Source organism: Zea mays, chromosome 10 (genome assembly GCF_902167145.1).
Source record: "Zea mays cultivar B73 chromosome 10, Zm-B73-REFERENCE-NAM-5.0, whole genome shotgun sequence".
In the NCBI taxonomy this organism is placed as follows: domain Eukaryota; kingdom Viridiplantae; phylum Streptophyta; class Magnoliopsida; order Poales; family Poaceae; genus Zea; species Zea mays.
In genome coordinates, this window is record NC_050105.1 from 135,987,880 (window position 1) to 136,008,388 (window position 20,509).

The 20,509-nt window shown below is 45.3% G+C and overlaps 1 non-coding gene and 1 pseudogene across 1 annotated transcript; one reads left to right on the top strand and one right to left on the bottom strand.

Moving 5' to 3' along the window:
• The first annotated feature begins 9,468 nt into the window (after window positions 1-9,468).
• On the top strand, window positions 9,469-9,540 carry TRNAP-CGG (transfer RNA proline (anticodon CGG)). Its single transcript has one exon. It is a non-coding gene; the product is annotated as a tRNA-Pro (tRNA).
• Window positions 9,541-13,456: 3,916 nt separating this feature from the next.
• Window positions 13,457-18,504, bottom strand: LOC103641887 (SH3 domain-containing protein 2-like; annotated as a pseudogene).
• Window positions 18,505-20,509: the final 2,005 nt, after the last annotated feature.

Sequence of the window (20,509 nt, forward strand, 5' to 3'; positions counted from 1 at the left end):
ACAATTTTTCACATTTCTCAATTTCAAGAGCATAAGCCTTTTTAACCTTAACATGTTTCTTGTTTTCTTTGATTAGACAATCCTCTTGGGAATCCAAAAGGTCATCCTTTTCATGAATAGCACTAACCAATTCATTCAATTTTTCCTTTTGAGCTACGTTAAGGTTGGCAAAAAGGGAACGCAAATTATCTTCCTCATCACTAGCATTGTCATCACTAGAGGATTCATATTTAGTGGAGGATTTAGATTTAACCTTCTTTTTGCCGTCCTTTGCCATGAGGCACTTGTGGCCGACGTTGGGGAAGAGGAGTCCCTTGGTGACGGCGATGTTGGCGGCGTCCTCGTCGTCGGAGGAGTCGCTTGAGCTCTCGTCGGAGTCCCACTCGCGACAAACATGGGCATCGCCGCCCTTCTTCCTGTAGTACCTCTTCTTCTCCTTTCTTCTCCCCTTCTTGTCGTCGCCTCGGTCACTGTCACTAGACATAGGACATTTAGCAATAAAATGACCGGGCTTACCACATTTGTAGCAAACCTTCTTGGAGCGGGACTTGTAGTCTTTCCCCCTCCTTTGCTTTAGGATTTGGCGGAAGCTCTTGATGACGAGCGCCATCTCCTCATTGTCAAGCTTGGAGGCGTCTATTGGTTGTCGACTTGGTGTAGACTCCTCCTTCTTTTCTTCCGTCGCCTTGAATGCAACGGGTTGAACTTCGGATGTGTCGCCAAGCTCGTTGATTTTCCTCGAGCCTTCTATCATGCACTCAAAACTTACAAAATGCCCGATAACTTCCTCGGGGGTCATTTTAGTGTATCTAGGATTACCACGAATCAATTGAACTTGAGTGGGATTTAGAAAAATGAGAGATCTTAAAATAACATTTACCACTTCGTGGTCGTCCCACTTCTTGCTCCCGAGGTTGCGCACTTGGTTCAACAAAGTCTTGAGCCGGTTGTACATGTGTTGTGGCTCCTCCCCTTTGTGAAGCCGGAACCGACCGAGCTCCCCCTCGATCGTTTCCCGCTTGGTGATCTTGGTGAGCTCATCTCCCTCGTGCGCAGTTTTGAGCACATCCCAAATCTCCTTTGCATTTTTCAACCCTTGTACTTTGTTATATTCCTCTTTACTTAGTGAGGCAAGGAGAATTGTTGTGGCTTGTGAGTTGAAGTGCTCGATTTGGGCTACCTCATCCTCATCATAGTTCTCATCCCCTATAGATGGTACCTGCGCACCAAACTCAACAACATCCCATATGCTTTTGTGGAGCGAGATTAGATGAAATCGCATTAAATCGCTCCACCTAGCGTAATCTTCACCATCAAACGTTGGTGGTTTGCCTAATGGGACGGAAAGCAAAGGTGTATGTTTGGAAATGCGAGGGTAGCGTAGGGGGATCTTACTATACTTCTTGCGCTCTTGGCGCTTAGAAGTGACGGAGGGCGCATCGGAGTCGGAGGTAGAAGTTGATGAAGTGTCGGTCTCGTAGTAGACCACCTTCCTCATCCTCTTGTGCTTGTCGCCTTTCCGATGCGGCTTGTGGGAAGAAGATTTTTCCTTCTTCTCTTTGTGGTGAGAAGAAGATTTCTTCTCCTTCCCTTTGTTGGAGGAGCTCTTCTTCTTCTCCCTCCTTTTGGTGCGGGACTCTTCCGATGAAGTGCTCCCGTAGCTTGTAGTGGGCTTTTCGCCGGTCTCCATCTCCTTCTTGGCGTGATCTCCCGACATCACTTCGAGCGGTTAGGCTCTAATGAAGCACCAGGCTCTGATACCAATTGATAGTCGCCTAGAGGGGGGGTGAATAGGGCGAAACTGAAATTTACAAAATTAAACACAACTACAAGCCGGGGTTAGCGTTAGAAATATAAACGAGTCAGAGAGAGAGGGCACAAAACAAATCCCAAGCGAATAAGCAAGAGAGACACGGAGATTTGTTTTACCGAGGTTCGATTCTTGCAAACCTACTCCCCGTTGAGGAGGCCACAAAGGCCGGGTCTCTTTCAACCCTTCCCTCTCTCAAACGGTCCCTCGGACCGAGTGAGCTTCTCTTCTCTAATCAAAGCCGGGAACAAAACTTCCCCGCAAGGGCCACCACACAATTGGTGCCTCTTGCCTTGATTACAATGGAGTTGTGATCTCAAGAACAAGTGAGAAAGAAAAGAAGCAATCCAAGCGCAAGAGCTCAAATGAACACGGCAAATCACTCTCACTAGTCACTAGGGCTTTGTGTGGAATTGGAGAGGATTTGATCTCTTTAGTGTGTCTAGAATTGAATGCTAGAGCTCTTGTAGTAGTTGAGAAGTGGAAAACTTGGATGCAATGAATGGTGGGGTGGTTGGGGTATTTATAGCCCCAACCACCAAACTTGACCGTTGGCTGGAGGCTTCTGCTCGATGGCGCACCGGACAGTCCGGTGCACACCGGACAGTCCGGTGCCCCTGCCACGTCATCACTGCCGTTGGATTCTGACCGTTGGAGCTTCTGACTTGTGGGCCCGCCTGGGTGTCCGGTGCACACCGGACATGTACTGTTTGATGTCCGGTGCACCGGCATGGGCGATTCTGACTTCTGCGCGCGCTGAGCGCGCATTAAATGCTCCGCAGGGAGCCGTTGCTCCGCTGGCACACCGGACAGTCCGGTGCACACCGGACAGTCCGGTGAATTTTAGCGGAGCGGCTGCCGCGCGAACCCGAGGCTGGCAAGTTCAGGAGGCCGACCTTCCTTGGAGCACCGGACATGTCCGGTGCACACCGGACAGTCCGGTGAATTATAGCGCGCCGGCTTCCGATAATTCCCGAAGGCGAAGAGTTTGAGTCTGAGTCCCCTGGTGCACCGGACAGGTACTGTTCACTGTCCGGTGGCACACCGGACAGTCCGGTGCGCCAGACCAGGGGTGCCCTCGGTTGCCCCTTTGGTCCTTTATTGAATCCAAAACTTGGTCTTTTTATTGGCTGAGTGTGAACCTTTTACACCTGTATAATCTATACACTTGGGCAAACTAGTTAGTCCAATTATTTGTGTTGGGCAATTCAACCACCAAAATTATTTAGGAACTAGGTGTAAGCCTAATTCCCTTTCAGATCCTGACGTCGTTGGCGACGCGGTGCTGGAGACCTTGGGGCAGATGACGTATTTCTCCGGCCAGGGGTTGGTCCACCCATGCCTGTCCGGCGTCCCGACGGATCGGCTCAAGCGCCCCTGTTCCCTCGTTGAGCCTGGCCTGCGCCTCGCGGACTTGCTCGAGTTGTGGGTCGTAACCCCCCGCCGGAGCGGGGACCACAGCTAGCTCCCGTGGGATGTCGGCGCGAGGCACCGGCCTAGGGAGATCACCATCCTCCGGCATGCCAAGATGGTTGCCTTCGGTGGGATCCCCTAGCTCAATGTGGAAACATTCGCGGCTTGGGCCGCAGCTCTCGTCACCGAGGCTGCGGCTTCCGTCGGAACGGTCGGATAGACAGTAGTCACATGCGGTCATGAAGTCCCGCATGGCACTGGGGTTGCCATGTCCGGAGAAATCCCAACCGATGCTGGGATCGTCATCTTCCTCGGACCCGGAGGGCCCGTAGGTCGAGACGTCCGTCAGTCGGTCCCAAGGCGACCGCATACAGAACCTCAGTGGGGTTGCACTCGCCTCAATGAGAGCGCCCGCCAAAACGAGGTCGTTTGGCGGGTTGAGGCCGAGTCGAAATGACGCAAGATGGGAGTTAGTCGTTACCTTTTGGTCGACGAGGAGCGACGTAGTCACATCGGGGACTGGTTGCGCCGTCATCTCTGGTTCGAGGGCGACGTCCTGCAGGCTTTCCGCGAGCGCACCGGCGTCGTCTTCTTGCTCAGGGTCAGCGTGCCGCGGGGGGACGGCGCTTGCCTCCGTCTCGAACGCGAGGTCGACGTCCGGCGTGCCTTCCGTCGGGGCGTCGGGGGCGTCGATTCGCTCGACGGCCGGCGAAGCGTGGCCTCCCGTCTGGCCTTGACGGCCCCGCCTCCTCCTTCGTTGGCGGGGGAGAGAACGGAGCGAGCCCGAATGTTGCTCTTCCACCACGCGGGGTAGACGTCGTCGATTCCGCCGCCGGCGGGCGGGTTGTCGGCCGCCATTGTCGTAGTCGCGCGGCGGTGGAAGAAGTGTCATGTCGTAGCTGCCGTCGAAGGACATGAACTCAAGAGTCCCGAAACGAAGCACCGTCCCGGGCCGGAGAGGTTGCTGGAGACTGCCCATCTGGAGCTTGACGGGGAGCTGTTCGTCAGCACGCAGCGTGCCCCTACCTGGCGCGCCAACTGTCGGCGTTTCGAGACAGGGGGGTCCCTAAGCCGACGAGTGAGTGTGCTGCGTGCCCCAGCCCAGATGGGTCGAGCGCGTGGGCGAGCGCGAAGGGGGGAGAGGCGAGGCGGCCGGAGCCGAGCGTGAGAGAGGTGGAAGTCCCGCGGCCTTCGTGTTCGTCCCGCGCCCAGGTCAGGTGCGCTTGCAGTAGGGGGGTTACAAGCGTCCACGCGGGTGAGGGAAGCGAGCGGCCCCAAGAGAGCGCCTGTCCCGTCCTCGGTCCCGCGCGGCCAACCTTCTCTGAGAAGGCCCTGGTCCTTCCTTTTATAGTCGTAAGGAGAGGATCCAGGTGTACAATGGGGATGTAGCAGAGTGCTACGTGTCTAGCGGAGGGAGAGCTAGCGCCCTAGGTACATGCCAACGTGGCAGCCGGAGAGATCTGGGCACCCTGCTGGCGTGATGTCGTGGCTGTTGGAGGTGCGGCGGAGCCTGATGGAGGGACAACTGTTGGAGCGGTCGAGTCCCTGCTGACGTTGTCCTGCTTCCGTAAGAGAGCTAGGGGCCGCCGTCGTCATAGAGCTTGTGGAGCGCCATCATTGCCTTTCTGGCGGAGCTGGCCGGATGAGACGCCGGTCTTGTTCTCCGTGACCCGAGTCGATTCGGGGTGGGATGATGATGGCGCCTCCTGTTGACGTGGCGGTCTGTGCCCTAGGCAGGGCGACGTGGGGTTTCCTCCGAAGCCGAGGTTGAGTCTGCCTTCTGTTGCCGTGGCCGAGCCCGAGCCAAGGGGTCGGTCGAGGCGGAAGTCGTTCGGCCGAGGCCAGGGCGGAGTCCGAGCCCTGGGGTCGGGCGAGGCGGAGTTTCGTCGTCTTCCGGGTCTTAGCCCGAGTCCGAGCCCCTGGGTCGGGCGGAGCGGAGTTCGCCGTCTTCCGGGTCTTAGCCCGAGTCCGAGCCCTGGGGTCGGGCGGAGCGGAGTTCGCCGTCTTCCGGGTCTTAGCCCGAGTCCGAGCCCTGGGGTCGGGCGGAGCGGAGTTCGCCGTCTTCCGGGTCTTAGCCCGAGTCCGAGCCCTGGGGTCGGGCGGAGCGGAGTTCGCCGTCTTCCGGGTCTTAGCCCGAGTCCGAGCCCTGGGGTCGGGCGGAGCGGAGTTCGCCGTCTTCCGGGTCTTAGCCCGAGTCCGAGCCCTGGGGTCGGGCGGAGCGGAGTTCGCCGTGGCGGCTTTGGCGAGGCCTGACTGCCTGTCAGACTTACTCTGTCGAGTGGCGCTGCAGTCGGAGTGGCGCAGGCGGCGCTGTCCTTCTGTCAGACTGGCCAGTGGAGCGGTGGAGTGACGGCGGTCACCTCGGCTCTGCCGGAGGCGCGTGTCAGGATAGAGGTGTCAGGCCTCCTGTGTGTTAAATGCCCCTGCAATTTGGTCAGTCGGTGTGGTGATTTAGTCAAGGTTGCTTCTGAGCGAAGCCAAGGCCTTGGGCGAGCCGGTGATGTGTCCGCCATAAAAAGGGGGCCTCGGGCGAGACGGAAGTCTCTCGAGGTCGGCTGCCTTCGGCCGAGGCTAGGCTCGGGTGAAGCGTGATCGAGTCACTCGTGTGGACTGATCCCTGACTTAATCATGCCCATCAGGCCTTTGCAGCTTTATGCTGATGGGGGTTACCAGCTGAGAATTAGGCGTCTTGAGGGTACCCCTAATTATGGTCCCCGACACATCTCCATTTCTCGCACATTTGTAGATAATATATACATATACTATATTTATGTGTAATAATTATTATTATAAAAGGCCTTTTTTATAAGTCTTGTCCTGGGCCTCTAAAATGTCAGGACCGACACTGCTACCAATTGTCTCAAATATACTACAACGTAGTGAGCTGCCATATAATTTAGATTTAGAGCTTTACTGTTAAAGTAGAATATTACGTTGGTGCCCTAAATCCTACAAAATATACTCATTTTTAAATTATATGATATTTTTATAGGTCACAACGTTTCCGATACTCTAATTACGGTAGAAAGGTCAAAATCGATCCACATATCCAAACAAGCCCTGAATAAATATGTTTTTTTTTGCAGTAAAAGCCTGGAGAAATCAGAAACGTAGTCGGCCGGGCCGACAAGTACTATGCAATACTAGCGTGAGTTTTGTTTTTGTTTTGGAGCTAGTGGGGGTGGTGCATTGTTTATGCCCGGGAATTTCGCTACGAGGAACAGGAACCGGAGGTTGGGTTGGGTTGGGTTGGGTTTGGACGGATCATGAGAAGTCAGTCATGGAGCCCTGCGGAGATAAGGCGATGGATGGAAACATGCACGCTGGACGCGACGCAGCGAATCCAACACGCAACGAATCTACCTCAGTCTACTGCTGTCTGCTCCTGGGGCAGTCGTTTTTCTTTATGCTTCCTTTCGTACCCACAGTTGTTCACGTGAGCCCTCCGGAGTCCGGCCCCGCGGCGTCGGCGCGGCATTGAATCCTGTACAGCAACTGCACGGTCCATCAAATTGGAATCTTTACTTTTGATTTAAGCCTCATCAGTTTTATAAGCTTTAACTTTTTTATTGCAATGCTATAATAAAACCCTTTTTTTATAGACACTATCGAACTTTCTCTCTGCCTCCCTCCTTTCTTTTATGGTTTGCCGAGCTCGCTGCCCCAACCCCAACCTCGCTAGCTGCCTAGCTCTAGGGTTTCAAACGGTACTTAAATTTGGTTTTGAGGTTCCCCGTTGTAAATACCTTTAGACTGACCCACTAGTAAACACCTATTTCACCGTCTATAATATCAAAACTGTGTTTTACACTACACATCTACTTTATTCATACCGGCGAATTCAAAGAACTTGCTATGTACTCAACGAACCGCAGCCTGGCAGCCGGCAGGAGTACGGATGGTACATTTTAATATTTGATGCGTCGAGACAGTGTACCCGTTGAAAAATGAAGACGCCAATTGCAGAGCCCACATTAGTACTCGAAAATATACTCCCTTTATTCTAAAAAACATGAAATATCTTAACCTTTATAACAAAAAACCAAAACATGCTATAACTAAAACGAAATAAGTATAATTATAACATGTTACCGAGTCAAATCATATTATTTTTTTATCAATTCCATAACTATAATATAATACATATATTATAAATAATATCATTACATTCTTTTTATCAAATTGGGTTTGATATATTATATCTATTTGAGGTCATAAATGTTGGTCTAAAAGAAGATAAATCTAAGATTATATCTTTTCAGGACCGAAAAAAAACCTATTTGCATCATTGCCCCCCTAGTTTTAAGAATAGAACCAAGTGCATGCTATATGTGTACCCATAGATCAACCACAAACATATAGAGACAAATTATAGAGGATATAATTCATAGAATTTTATTACATCACGATTATTTTTCATTACAAGAATACCAAAAGTATTAGGGGGAACATGAAAGATTACTAGCTCTCCAGTGAACATCCACCATACTCCACACGGAACATTGTCTAGTTGACGCAAGATTAAAAGCATCACAATCTGTTACCCATCCGAGTTTCCTGACTTAACGCTTAATAAGATTGATAGAGTACTTATACAATAAGCTGTACCTGTTTTTTTCATAAGTCTATTTTTTTTTTAAAAAAAAATCTGGTTAAAAATTGGAAAGGGCAATTCTTTAAAGTGAATGCTGAGTACAATCCCTTCCTTGTTGCATTGGTATTATCACATTGGACAATCAATACAAAGGAGATAAAACCCCACCCTCCGTGCATAGGACCGGCGGTATGTACACCTAAATCATTTGTCCAAACGAGTGGGCTCGTCCTTGGTGCTGACGATCCATTCGTCATTATCACGAGAGATATATAGTTGGCCACCATTGATTCCTCCATTTAGCATCTGGACCACACAGTTGTCGCCCTGAGTTTCAAATCGGCCTCGACGCCCTCTAGAGAAAAGCCCTCAAACGACGCACACATATTATGGATTGCATAGTTGTACCGAGTTCGATCTGTTGTTTTTTTTTTTATTTTGGATGAACTTACACGAAGGTGCCCATTCCTTAATTCCTTATTTTTTGTGCCGAAGAGTCTGCAACCTGCAAATGTCTAGTTCCCTTCCCATGGGTAGCTAAGCTAGCAGACAACAGTGGTGAAGCCTGACAGCAACCCGTCCGTCCGAGAGAAAACTGAAAATCGGCAGCCATGGGCCCATGGCCATGGGTGATGAGATCATGAGAGTCCCCTTCTGGTGGACGAACGGCGCAATCACTTGCTTCGACAAACTGCGTCGCAATGTCCAGTATCTTAAACAGAGCCAGAGCCAGAGCGAGCGTCCGGGTAAAGATTCGGATTTCGGAATGGCTTTGCACAATTCGAGCCAATTCAGAGGTGGTCGATCGTACTCGAACACTGCTCTGTACGTCATCGAAACGATTGCGTGAAGCAGGCAGTTTCGTTTGGTAGTAGGAACTAGGAAGCAGCTCCCTCCTGAAACGAAAACGAGAGACGACGTAGTACCGCTTCCAGATCTTCCAACCATTGATCTGAACCAGCTAAGATACTTCTGGACTCGTAGTTCCACATGACATGGCATTTGCGGAGAAAGATATGCTGGACAACACAACGCCACCGAAACCCTAGTACTCCTAGAAGAACAAATTTAGGTAGCGCTGCCCTGCTCTCCTCTCTCTCTCTCTCTCTCTCTTATTATATCGCGTTCGTCTGTCCCTCGATGCAGTTCATTGCGGTTGTCCACCAACGCAACGAGTCGTAACAGAACGCGAAAGCGAGCCGCGTGCACCACCAGTGCGGGCAGCTCTCCTTCTCATTCTCAACCACCCTCCCCTCCCGTCCATGTGGGAGTTGGAATGATGGGTGCCATCCGAAAAGCGCGACAGCCGAGGCTATAGCGCTGCCAAGTTGCACCGACGCGCGGCGGCTAGCTCACTATTACACTGAGGTCACGGCGGCCTGGCCTGGTCGCCGTGCGTATGTATGCCTGGTGCCTGCTGCGGGGACGGCACGGAGGAGTGGTTGCCACCGTGATGTAGATGTACTTGCGGTCGCCGAAACTGAAAGCGAAGGTCTGTCTGACCGTGGTTTCTCTCCTCCGTATTTTCTGGCGTCTGAAGACATTTCGCCGCAATACAGATGATCCGCACGTCGTGATACAGATGGTCTGCAGCAAGTATATTTTGTTACGCGTCTATAGATAACGTAATTTACATTACATTAAACAAATTGGGTGTTTGGTCTAGTGGTATGATTCTCGCTTCGGGTGCGAGAGGTCGCGAGTTCGATTCTCGCAACACCCCATTTTTTTATTATTTCTCTGTATTTTTTTCCCTCCTTCCGTTTTTTTAATCACTAATTTTCCAAAGCAAGGCAACATGATGCACTCTTTTTAACCAGTAATTGACAAAAAAAAAGACAACATGGTGCACTGCAACTGTGCAACATGCCAACATTGGTAGCTCGGTTTTTTTTTAAAAAAAAATTGTAGGTTCTCAACAGTGGTAGTTCGGTGTCTTTTATATCTTTTTTTGGTGTTTTTTCTTTTCTTTTTAATCTCTAACTGATCAAAACAAGGCAACAATGATGCACTGCAACTGTGCAGCACGCCAACGTTGATAGTTGGGAGTCTTCTTGTGCTAGAAATTTCTTGCACTTTTTTTATTTTATTTTCCACACCTTTCAATATATCACGAGGATGATAGAGCACACGGGAGGGGCCAGGCCGTGGCCCAAAATTTGTTTTAGCCTTCTTAAAATATATACATATAATACATGGTTAATCTACCTTATTTTAATAGTATTTATACATGATGTGTTCTTCTTGATTTAAATTTATCTTTATTTAATATATGTTTTTAGTACGATATCTATTTTTTATTTCTATATCTTTACATTATGTTTTAGTTAATTCTTGTTCCACCACTGATAAAGCACAATCTACGTCTAGCAATTGAGGGGGTGCGATACATATTTTTCTTCTAGGCTTCGCATTGAATTACTCACGCCCAAGCATTTGGTCACAAAATGCTCATTGCCCAGCCATAAAGCAATGCCCTCCCAAATAGGCCGAGCCCGCGTTTGAATCCTTGGAATTGAATTACATTCTAATAATCGTAAATTAGACATAGATCAATTAAGCTAATATAATTTTATCCATAATATATTTGTGTATTACAATTGACCAAATGAATGAGATTTTTATGTACCACATTTATACTATAGAGGAGCGAGTCGAAGAATATGTTATAAGTTCCAGAGTAGAAATATAGATTAGTGATACATAGAATTAATTTTCACTCTTCATTCCTATGAATTTAGGATATACTTATATTTATACTTTTGGAAAGTGGTGGAATGTTAAATTCTAAACTAAACAACTTGCTCTATTAAATAAATTTCAATTCCATCAAAATAAAGAGATCTAAACGGCTTGAAACGACAATCTTGAAAAAGTTGGATGCTGAATTCCTAGATACACCGAAAGGAGGCAAATGTCAATGTTTGCTAACCGCATGCTTAAAGTCTATCTGTGGTCCAAGTGCGATTTTAGATGACGGTGCCAATCAAAGAATTTGCTTTTTTGACGGTTTGCAACAAAAACAAGAGTATAGTATGCAAATTATATATTTTAACTTTTAACCCATTCCTTGAAATTAAACTGGGTGGTCCTCTAACAGGACTGCAAACAGGCACGCTTTGTCGCTTTGACCTACCCTTCTAACTAACCCTTCGCATAAGTTGCCCATTACCGCTGACAGAGGGAGGAGCATACCCCCAACTCATCAGTATCTGTCAGGGCCAGCCTAGCCCTGAGGATATGCAGGGTGAGGATATACAGGGTATACGACCGTTCAGGACACCCATGGTATGTAGGACCCTCATTTGTCCAGCTTATATCAAATACATATACGTTCTCTATTCTCGTTCCTTTGTTGCGTCTATCTGATTTTCTGGCAATCATCTCTTCAAGGTCACACAACAGTCGTCTGCTTGATGACGAATACTAAATATCGATTGACGCGGGAAGGACGGAAGGTGTTGTACACCTATGCTTGTCGCGTTGCTTAATTCTAGCCTACCGGAGGACCGACTCTGATAACCTACGTTGCTTAATCTTAGTTTAGTTTGCTGAACTTTGTTTTTTTCATAAAATTTGCTCTAATGTATTTAGATTTGGTTTGCTATGTATTTTAAGGTTTATGCTAGTTTGACAAATTTAAAGTAAAATACTCGCTCTTAAAACAAATGTAGAGTTATATTACATAATTTTGTATAATTTTACGACTAGTAAAATGGTGTAATAATGTCTCCGGACATATCATTTTGAATAGAATTATGTAAATCATCAAAAAAATTATTCTTTAGATATCATTTAAAAGTTGAAAAAATAACAGACTCAAATCTTCATAGAGGGCCTCCGAAATGTAGGACCGGCCTGGTATCAGTGCAGTGGGCAACTAACTTTAGGTTTATCGCTCCAGTACAAAAGCCGTTGGCTTCCAATGTCATAGACAGTGGAGTGGACCCAGAATTTGGTAACAACTAACAAGAATAGCTCCATGGCTCCATCTAAGGCAACGACGATTTTCCGTGAGCAGATCTTTTGATTTCCACGCAACGCCTCTCCTTTTGATTGGTTTATTCGTCTTCCGGTTCCCAGAATCAGATGGATCTCCAGCAGTAGCTTCCTTTTCTTTCCTTTTTTCTTTTTGAAAAAAAAGGTATCCACTATCCAGCAGTAGCTTCGAATACCATGCAATTTCACCATTTCACCTTGAGACTCCATAAGTGAAATAAACTTATCCAGGGAAAAAAAATAAGGCACGTTTTTTTCCCTATAAGAAACATACGATAACGGATGAAGTCCACTTATAAGTGCAAAATCTATAAAAACAGGTACTTCAACTATTTCACAATATCGAGGCAACCAGTGTCCAATTGGTCCCTCAAATATATGTTACATCCAAAATCTTCTCCAGACTAAAATAAGGAAGTAAAGTTTAATTATGCACATGACAGCCGGTAAGTACATCGAGAGAGAGAAAAAAAAGAGGACAGACACATTGCTGACGGCTTCCACATGAGTAGAGTCTAGTCAATGAATAAACTGAGTAAGTTCTATCTCTGCATTCCGGTGGGCTCTCCAAATCTGAACAAAAGTCTTTGGAAGATTAGAGCACCTCTCAATGTCAAAGTCTTTCTTTGGTACCTCCATAGAGGTGTGCTTCTCACGAAAGATAATTTAGCTAGACGCAATTGGATAGGTAATAGCACCTGCTGTTTCTGTCATCTTGAAGAAACCATACAACATCTCTTTTTCGAATGCAGATTCACGAGAGCAGTATAGTCCTTTTTTCATTGTGCGTCTAACATTCCGCAACCTGCCAGTGCAATCCATATGTTTGGGTTGTGGCTTGAGGGTTCTTCTGATTCAATGCATTCGGTTGCTCTGCTAGGGGCAGTAGCTGTGTGTTGGCTAATTTGGTTAAGCAGAAATAATAGTATTTTTGAGAAGAAAAAATGTTATTTCCCTGTGCAGGTTATCTTCACGGCGGTGCACTGGATGCGCTCATGGGTGTCCCTGTAACGTTCGGATGAACATGACCTTGTTATGTAGACTTCACTTCACTTGACGCATTTAGTCGTAGAGTTTTTCTCTCGGGCTTATGGGTGGCGATTAGTCTAAGGATTGATAGTCACTAGAGTATGATTGGCTTCAGGATATCTTATTTTGTTGGGCCGTGTATTCTGTATGGAACAGAGGTCGGAAGATGTTTGTTTCAAGACTTTGCTTCACCTCGTTGTAATGCACTTGAAATTAATATATCTCCCTTTTCAAAAAAAGACCTTTGACTAGGTGGAAAGACTTCTCACTACTGTGTCAGACATATCCTTCACATCGAGGAAACTAACGGGACGTTTGGATCCGTTCATTTTAGAGGATTTAGAATTCACTCAGTAAAGTAACTTATTTAGTTTGGAATTTGGTATTCCACCAGTTTACAAAGTACAGATATAAGCGTATCTTAAATTCATGAGGTGGAGGGTGAGAAATGATTTTATACATTAGTAGAATTTGTTTCTATTTTATAACTTATATGACACTCTTCGTCTAACTCCTCTATAGTACAGATATAGCATATAAATATCTCCGACATCTTGCTAATAATAGTATACAAATATATTTTGCATAAAATCGAATTAGCTTAATTGATATATACATAAATTACTATTATTAGAATGAAATTCAATTCCAATGATCCAAACGCGACGTAAGAGAAAATGAAAACATGGATACTATTCCAGCTCCCAACAATAGAAATGATGTACCAGCCAAAAACTCCTAAAAGATATGTGGAACTTTGCTTGCTAGAACATGTTCTCGCCTTTCGATATAAGCATGAGGAAACCATCCTGCTTTGCCCTTGCATTCACCTTCTGCCCAACCATTGCTTGAAATCTGTTTCAGAGAGAAGAGAGGACAAATGCAAGCCAAATGATCATATATATGCTTAGTGCAGCTGCTGGCAAAAATGGTTTTTTTTTTAAAAAAAACCCATAACGTCGATGAACAGAAAGGAAAAAAAAAACTTTGGTTTAGAAAACATTAACGACAGCTAAGTGGTGGTGTGTTTATCTGCTACAGGAATGCATTTAAAAAACACAAAATTGTATTAGCAACATGGAAGAAGATTAAAAAAACTACGGCTGTGAAAAAGTATATTACCTTTCGGACAATTACAATGTCACCAGCTGACAAGGTAAGCTCAAACTCACTTTCAGCTTTGAAGGAATCAAGGGCCTGCAGCACATAGAACAAAAAAGTCATATTCCACAAGCATCCCAGACGACATCAACAGCAGCTTGTACATTTGCTGAAGATTTTAATAAAAAGAACAGTAGGTGCGATAATTCTTCATTAAAAACGCCACACCTCTCCAAGGAAGAAATTGACAGATTGGACTGATTCATTAACAGAAGTGGATGCAAACGCTCCGTTAACTTCATCATAAGATGGTGGTGGTGGTGGCATGTAATTGTCAGCTGCTGGAGTCAGGGGTGCTTCAATTTTTTGGCGCTCAGACACCATCTATCAATTATAACATAATCGTCAAATGGATATACACAAGATTCTGTATGCTTCAGAAGTTCAGATTGCAGGAAAAACCGTTCCAACAGAGCAGCCTAATATATAAATATGCTCAAATGATAAAGCTGGTAGCATACATACTTCTTTTTCCAACTGGTCAAGTATCTCCAGAACTCTCTGATGGTAACCTCTCTCAGCCTCAACCTTAAACCCACAATAAGAATGATTAGTAAACATGAAATACAGGAACCTGAAGGATAAGAAAAATGTTGTCAAGGTGCCATTGAAGATTACCAGTGCAATGAGACGTTGTAAGGTCAACCATTGCTGCTGAGTCTCAACTGCTGACATTGCTGAGATAGCTTCCTTCCCTAATGCCACCATGTTTGACTTCAGTTCTTCAAGCTTGTACTCAGCGGCTTCCAATTTCGATATCATATCTCCATTCCCAGCTGACTCCCTCACCCTATTCTGCCGTCTTGATACTTCGACAGCCTAAAAAGATACCACAAAAAAGGAGAGGGCGAAAGTACAAGAAATATTACTGTTTTATGTTGAAGAGAAACAGAGACTTACTCAGTATATAATAGCTCAGCTGATTCATATGATCAGAGAACGTAACAGGATCCTATGTAGAAAAACCTTTGGTGATTACGGAACTTGTCTATAACCTTTAATGTTTGTTGTGTGTGTTGTGGCGAAAGGGCCTCTAGCCGAGTTGGTTAGGTGGTCTGAGTAGCACCCCTCATGTCCTGAGTTCGACTCCCGTGCGAGCAAATTTCAGGCAGTGATTAAAAAAATCCCCTCGTCTGTCCAACACCAAATCACAGGTTTAGGCTCGGCCCCGGTCGTTGGCGTTCTCACATGGGCTACGATGCCACTGTGTATGGGTGGGGCGGGGGTTCGAGGGTTTCCTCGACCTGCGTGAGGACTTTTTCTTAATATAATGCCGTGGGGGCGGTCTTACCCCCGCAGATCGAGTTTTTATGTGTGTTGTGTTTCTAAGAACTTCATAATGCAATCATGAACTCTCTTACTTATTCGAGAAAAAAATAGTGACTGTAAAAGGACCTCTAGCTGAGTTGGTTAGCTGGTTTGGGTAGCACTCCTTAGGTCCTGAGTTTGACTTCCTCTGCAAACGAATTTTAGACTAAGGTTAAAAAACCCCCTCGTTTGTTCCATGCTAAAGCATAGGTCTAAGGCCCAGTCCCGGTCGTTCTCATATGGGCTACGGTACCCGACATCGGTTGTGGTCATTCTCACATGGGCTATGGTACCGCTGTTTATAGATGAGGCAAAGGTTCAAGTGTTTTCTCGACCTGTATAAGAAAGTCTTCTCTTCGTATAATGCCAGATAGCCAGAGGGCTATCTTATCCCGCAGGTCGAGTTTTAGAAAAAAATAGTGATCTGCCATGCTGGTTCCATTGCTTCACTGATGATTCTTACAGTTCCCAACCAATGTGGCTATAGTGATGGTAAGGACCAGTATAGTCCTGCGTCCGGAGGGACTGTTGCTATCAACTTTAAGAATAACTTTTTAATAAGGTAGCAATTCCAGCCCCAAAGGTGTCTTTCGGATGAGTCCTAATTGTGATGAATAAATTTTCATATTTGCAAGGAGCTTAGCTTAAGCTAGCAAAGATGTTCACCTGTGCTTCAGCTTCTTGCCTCGTTCTGTCATATCTCTGGGCCAGATGTCTTGCATCCTCTAAAGGTGCACACCCATTACCATTGCCCGCAGTGGCTCTGCCACCTAGAATTTGAATAGAACCATTAGTCAGTTTTCAAAACTATATTTACCCTGGCTATAAATTTCAGTGTAAAGATTAAACGAAATGTTCGATTATGCTTCAAATATAGTAAAAAATATGAGAAATAAAATTACAATTCAATTAGTATCAGTAGATATTTGCAAAAAATATGTTTATGTACAAGACGATTATGGCTTAATAGTCAAGATATTAACTGCAAACAACAAAGAAAATTAGCAGACTAAGGAAAATCTATTTTGAAGTGTCAAACGGAATAATTTCAGTCTTGTAATTTTTATTATGATTTAATGTACAAGGTGAAGCAAATCCAGCATTAGGAACATAGACCTGTGTGCCAAATGCATTCAACATGTTGCCGCGCTCCTTTTCCATCTGTGAGCGTGCCTTCCCGAAGTATGTAGCAGCTTTGGATAAAGTATCACCACTTGTACATGTGTTTTCAGCACCATATTTTTGGCTGTCGTCAGACAATTTATTCCCTAATACAGATTGCACCGCTTATCAGTTAAGATCAGATTTACTCAGATAACAATATAACTGACAAATATTGTTAAAAAACTCCATAACTGATAGATGGTATGAATGAACTACCTATTTCGACTTGTTTGGATCCTGTGACTATATAGCCCTCCATGCCCCGAACAATGTCTCTTTGAAAATGCTAGCAAGGATGCCAATGTTGAATCAGATTAAAAGGAAGGTAAAGAGAAAAAGAGACAAGAAATACACCTTCATACTTTAGCAGCACGAGTCGATAAGTAAAGCTTTTCCAATCTCTGATGCATTTTAACCTCTGATTCATCTGTAAATGCATTATCAGAATTCCCATAGCCAAACTGCTTGAACACACCCTGCAGTGGTGTCGATAGTATAAAGTTTTATCACTTGTAACGAGTTAAAAAAAAGGTAAGCTCATGGATACACATAAAATGGATAAACTTCATATGCTTATTTGGTGCAATCAAATCAGTAAGACAAATAATGAAGCAAATATTATATGTGGTATAAATAGGTGGTCACTAAGAGTATGGCGAACCATAGTGTTATGGGTGATCACTAATCTCTAGAAATAAGGAAGTGATCTGATCTAATCTAATCTCTTTCCTAAGCCTTATCCCTTGCCATGAGAGGCACGTGGGCTGGCCCTCTGGCCACCCATAACACATAGTAATATGGGAAAAATAAGCAAACAGGTTCAAGGCACGAATATCTAGTTTGAGTGTTGTCTGTTGTATATGTAATTTAAGTGTTTGATGCACGCGGATGTGCAGAAAGTTTTTTTTTTTTTTTTTTTTTTTTTGCAAAATGCAAAAATAGGCATTACAGTTCAGTATCACATTCAGATACCCAGCTGAGAATCCCAAAATCAGCTTATACAGCTGATCATATAGCATACTAAAGCCTAAAATTTGCATGCCCAAACAACCAATATGTCTCAAAGAAAACATGATGAACTAGGTCACCTGATTGTTTCCAATTACTATTCCATGTTGGATGTTTTACCTGCCTTTATATGCTTTTATTTTACAATCCTCTAATACATTTAACTTGGGCGTTCGTAAGCCAATGCAACTCCCTGATTCGATCTACCATGTCGAGTTTGTTAAGGCAAATGCAAAGGGATAGCTGGACAGAAAAGTGAAGCCGATCAGGTCGTAGAGTATCTACCACAGTACCACTACAACAATGCACAGGGAATGGCAGCTAAAAAGTTCAGGCTGCTCTTTATCTCGACCAGGAAATCATAAACGATACTTCCAATGAAAAAAAATATAAGCCAAACCAATTCGATCACAGCCTTTTCTCTCTCGAAACTGCAACTCGGCACTCCTTTCCCAGGATCAACATAAGTTACATAACCTGACAACACTGCACTGAAGTGCCTATTGCTAGATCCTACGCAGGCAACTTCGCACGCGGAAATAAAAAAACCGAAATAGCATTAAGCGTACTAGCATAGGCTCCCCTCCAGGGGACACAATTCATCAGAGATTCAGAGCCCATGGAAACTCCTGTCCACCGTACGGTTACGGGTGCTTAGACAGGTCGCGATTTGCGAGAGGCGGATAACCGCGGGACTGACCTGCCGAGCGACCTGGTCCTTGAGCCTGGAGGCCTGCTTCCACAGCGCCTCCATGGGCAGGCGTGCGGGAGGGCGGGCGGCGAGGTCGGGACGAGACAGCGAACCGGTCCTGCCTAGGTTCGTTCGCTTGTACTGCTTCGTTCGTCGGACTTCCCCGCGCTTTGGCGGCGGTGGCCTGGTTGGCTTCCCGCACGGCCCTTTCGGCCAGCCAGGCCGCTGTGAAAGCAGCTGCAAACTAGCTGCAGCGAACGGCTAAGCCGGCTTTTTCTCTCACTCTTGCATAGATCTATATCTTGTAAGTGTGTCCGGAGTGAGCTCTTTGATGCATCTCAACTCCGGAATTAAGATCCATCACTTGAACACTTGTAGCATCCACGTGTGATTTATTTCTTACTCTATTTCTCTTGTCCAGTGACACCCTTATTTTGTGCCTGTTAGGCTATCCGCACTCATACTACTCTAAATTTCTACTCTAAAAGGAATATTTTATCCCCGTCAGCAGTCATGTTTACTCTATACCACAATCCTCTGCAGTCATGTTTACTCTATATCTCAACTCTATACCAACTATCACATATTATATCATTTCTTTTTAACTCTATTCTTTTCCCAGCCAACAAACCGCTTCCTTCTCTCCTCCGATCTAGGCGTTCCGGCACTCTGCAACAGTGTTTCGAGTAAGAGCTGCATGTACTCTGAAAGTAGCGTTCCTGGTTTCCTCATACCGTTTAGAGTAACTCAAACAGTTCACCACTGCGGCAGTTTTTTACTGCATATTCAACTCTATATTTATAGCGTTCTGGTTAAAGTTCCTCACTGCGGATAGCCTTAGAGGCACCGGGGAGTTTATGTCAACATTTGCGTGAATTTATTAGAAACATTTGCTTTAATAAAAAGCTCCATAATGACCCCGCTGATGTAATCTTTATGTGTTGTTTTCTTTTGGATAACTGGGCACTAATGCAGACAGGGAGAACAAAAAAGACGTTGGAGGCAGAAAGCAAGCGAATGAGAGAGACGACAAGAGAGGTGTTTAATCGCGCACAGGTGGGCTCCGGTGACAAGAAGTATCACAAGGTGACTGTGTTTCTGTCTCACAATCTGCTTGGTCTTCTGATTTGCTAGGCGTGTGTTGTCAGTAAGCTTGCCTTTGATCAGTTATGGTTAGTTCCAGGCAGTTGAGAGTGATCGGCGGTAGACAATTAAGTAAGTGTTTGGTAAGACTTAGTTGATCTAAATAAGGTTTGTAAGTCTGGATTTCTGTGTAACAGTAACACAGATCCCTGATCCCTTTTTTTTTGGCGTTGCTCTGTTGGGATGTAGCCATCCTTGTTGAGTGGCGGGCCTCGTGACCTGTGTTGGTTGTAAAAACTATATCGTTCTATTTCTTAATGAAATAGGGGGCGCTACCCTTTTGGTAAAAAAAGTATTTGAGCATTGTAATTCATAATTTAGTTAGTTCGCTACTTTCTGAAATTGAAAATGTAGTCCTCATCATTTTTTTTGGATAAGTCCATAAATTTTATTTAGGACCGTACTTTTTCTTGATGCAAATAGAACCGTACAATATTACTACACCCGTGATTTAATCCGCTGCATAAGTTTTAGAATCCAAGGAACACCTATTCTCGCTCTAAGCATTTTGATCCTTTTAGATGGGTTCTGCAATAACGAGTCTGATTGGCCTCCTTGTGATTTTTACATTCGGCGGCTAGCTGCAAGATGTACTTTCTCACTTTTAAGACTCATCTCTGTCATTGGCTACCTCCTGCACAAGACATTCCGGAGGCTAGACCTGATGAATGGCATATGCATTCTAATGGAAATACGAGAGCATGAAACATATATGTTTTGGTTCATGTGTTCAATCACATAAATCACAGCACAGTACAGGGGCCTGTCATTCTTCATTTCATGGAAGAATTGGTGGACGAATTTGTGAGACAACGAGATGCCCTGCCCCCTTTTCTTTGGAACTTGCGATCTGCAGGCTACAATCATTTTTAGAATGCTACTTTCATATCAAGAGCGCAGCTTAAGGGCAAGCTGTTTTTTAAGATGTGGATCTGGGCTTCTTGGGCTTGTAAATATAGAGTAGCTAAGCAAGTGTGGTATTGGACCTGCGTGCCTATTTCGTGCTGGGCTAAAGCTGGTGCCCTCATTTTTTAGGGCGTCCTCAGTTTTATTCTTATTCATGTTTTTTTCTCAATTTTGTTCTTCTAGTACTATAGAGCATAAGTACTATAGAGCATAAGGACAAAACAGAGAAAAAAAACGACTAAGAGTAAAATTAAGAACATCAGCAAAACTAAGGACATCAGCT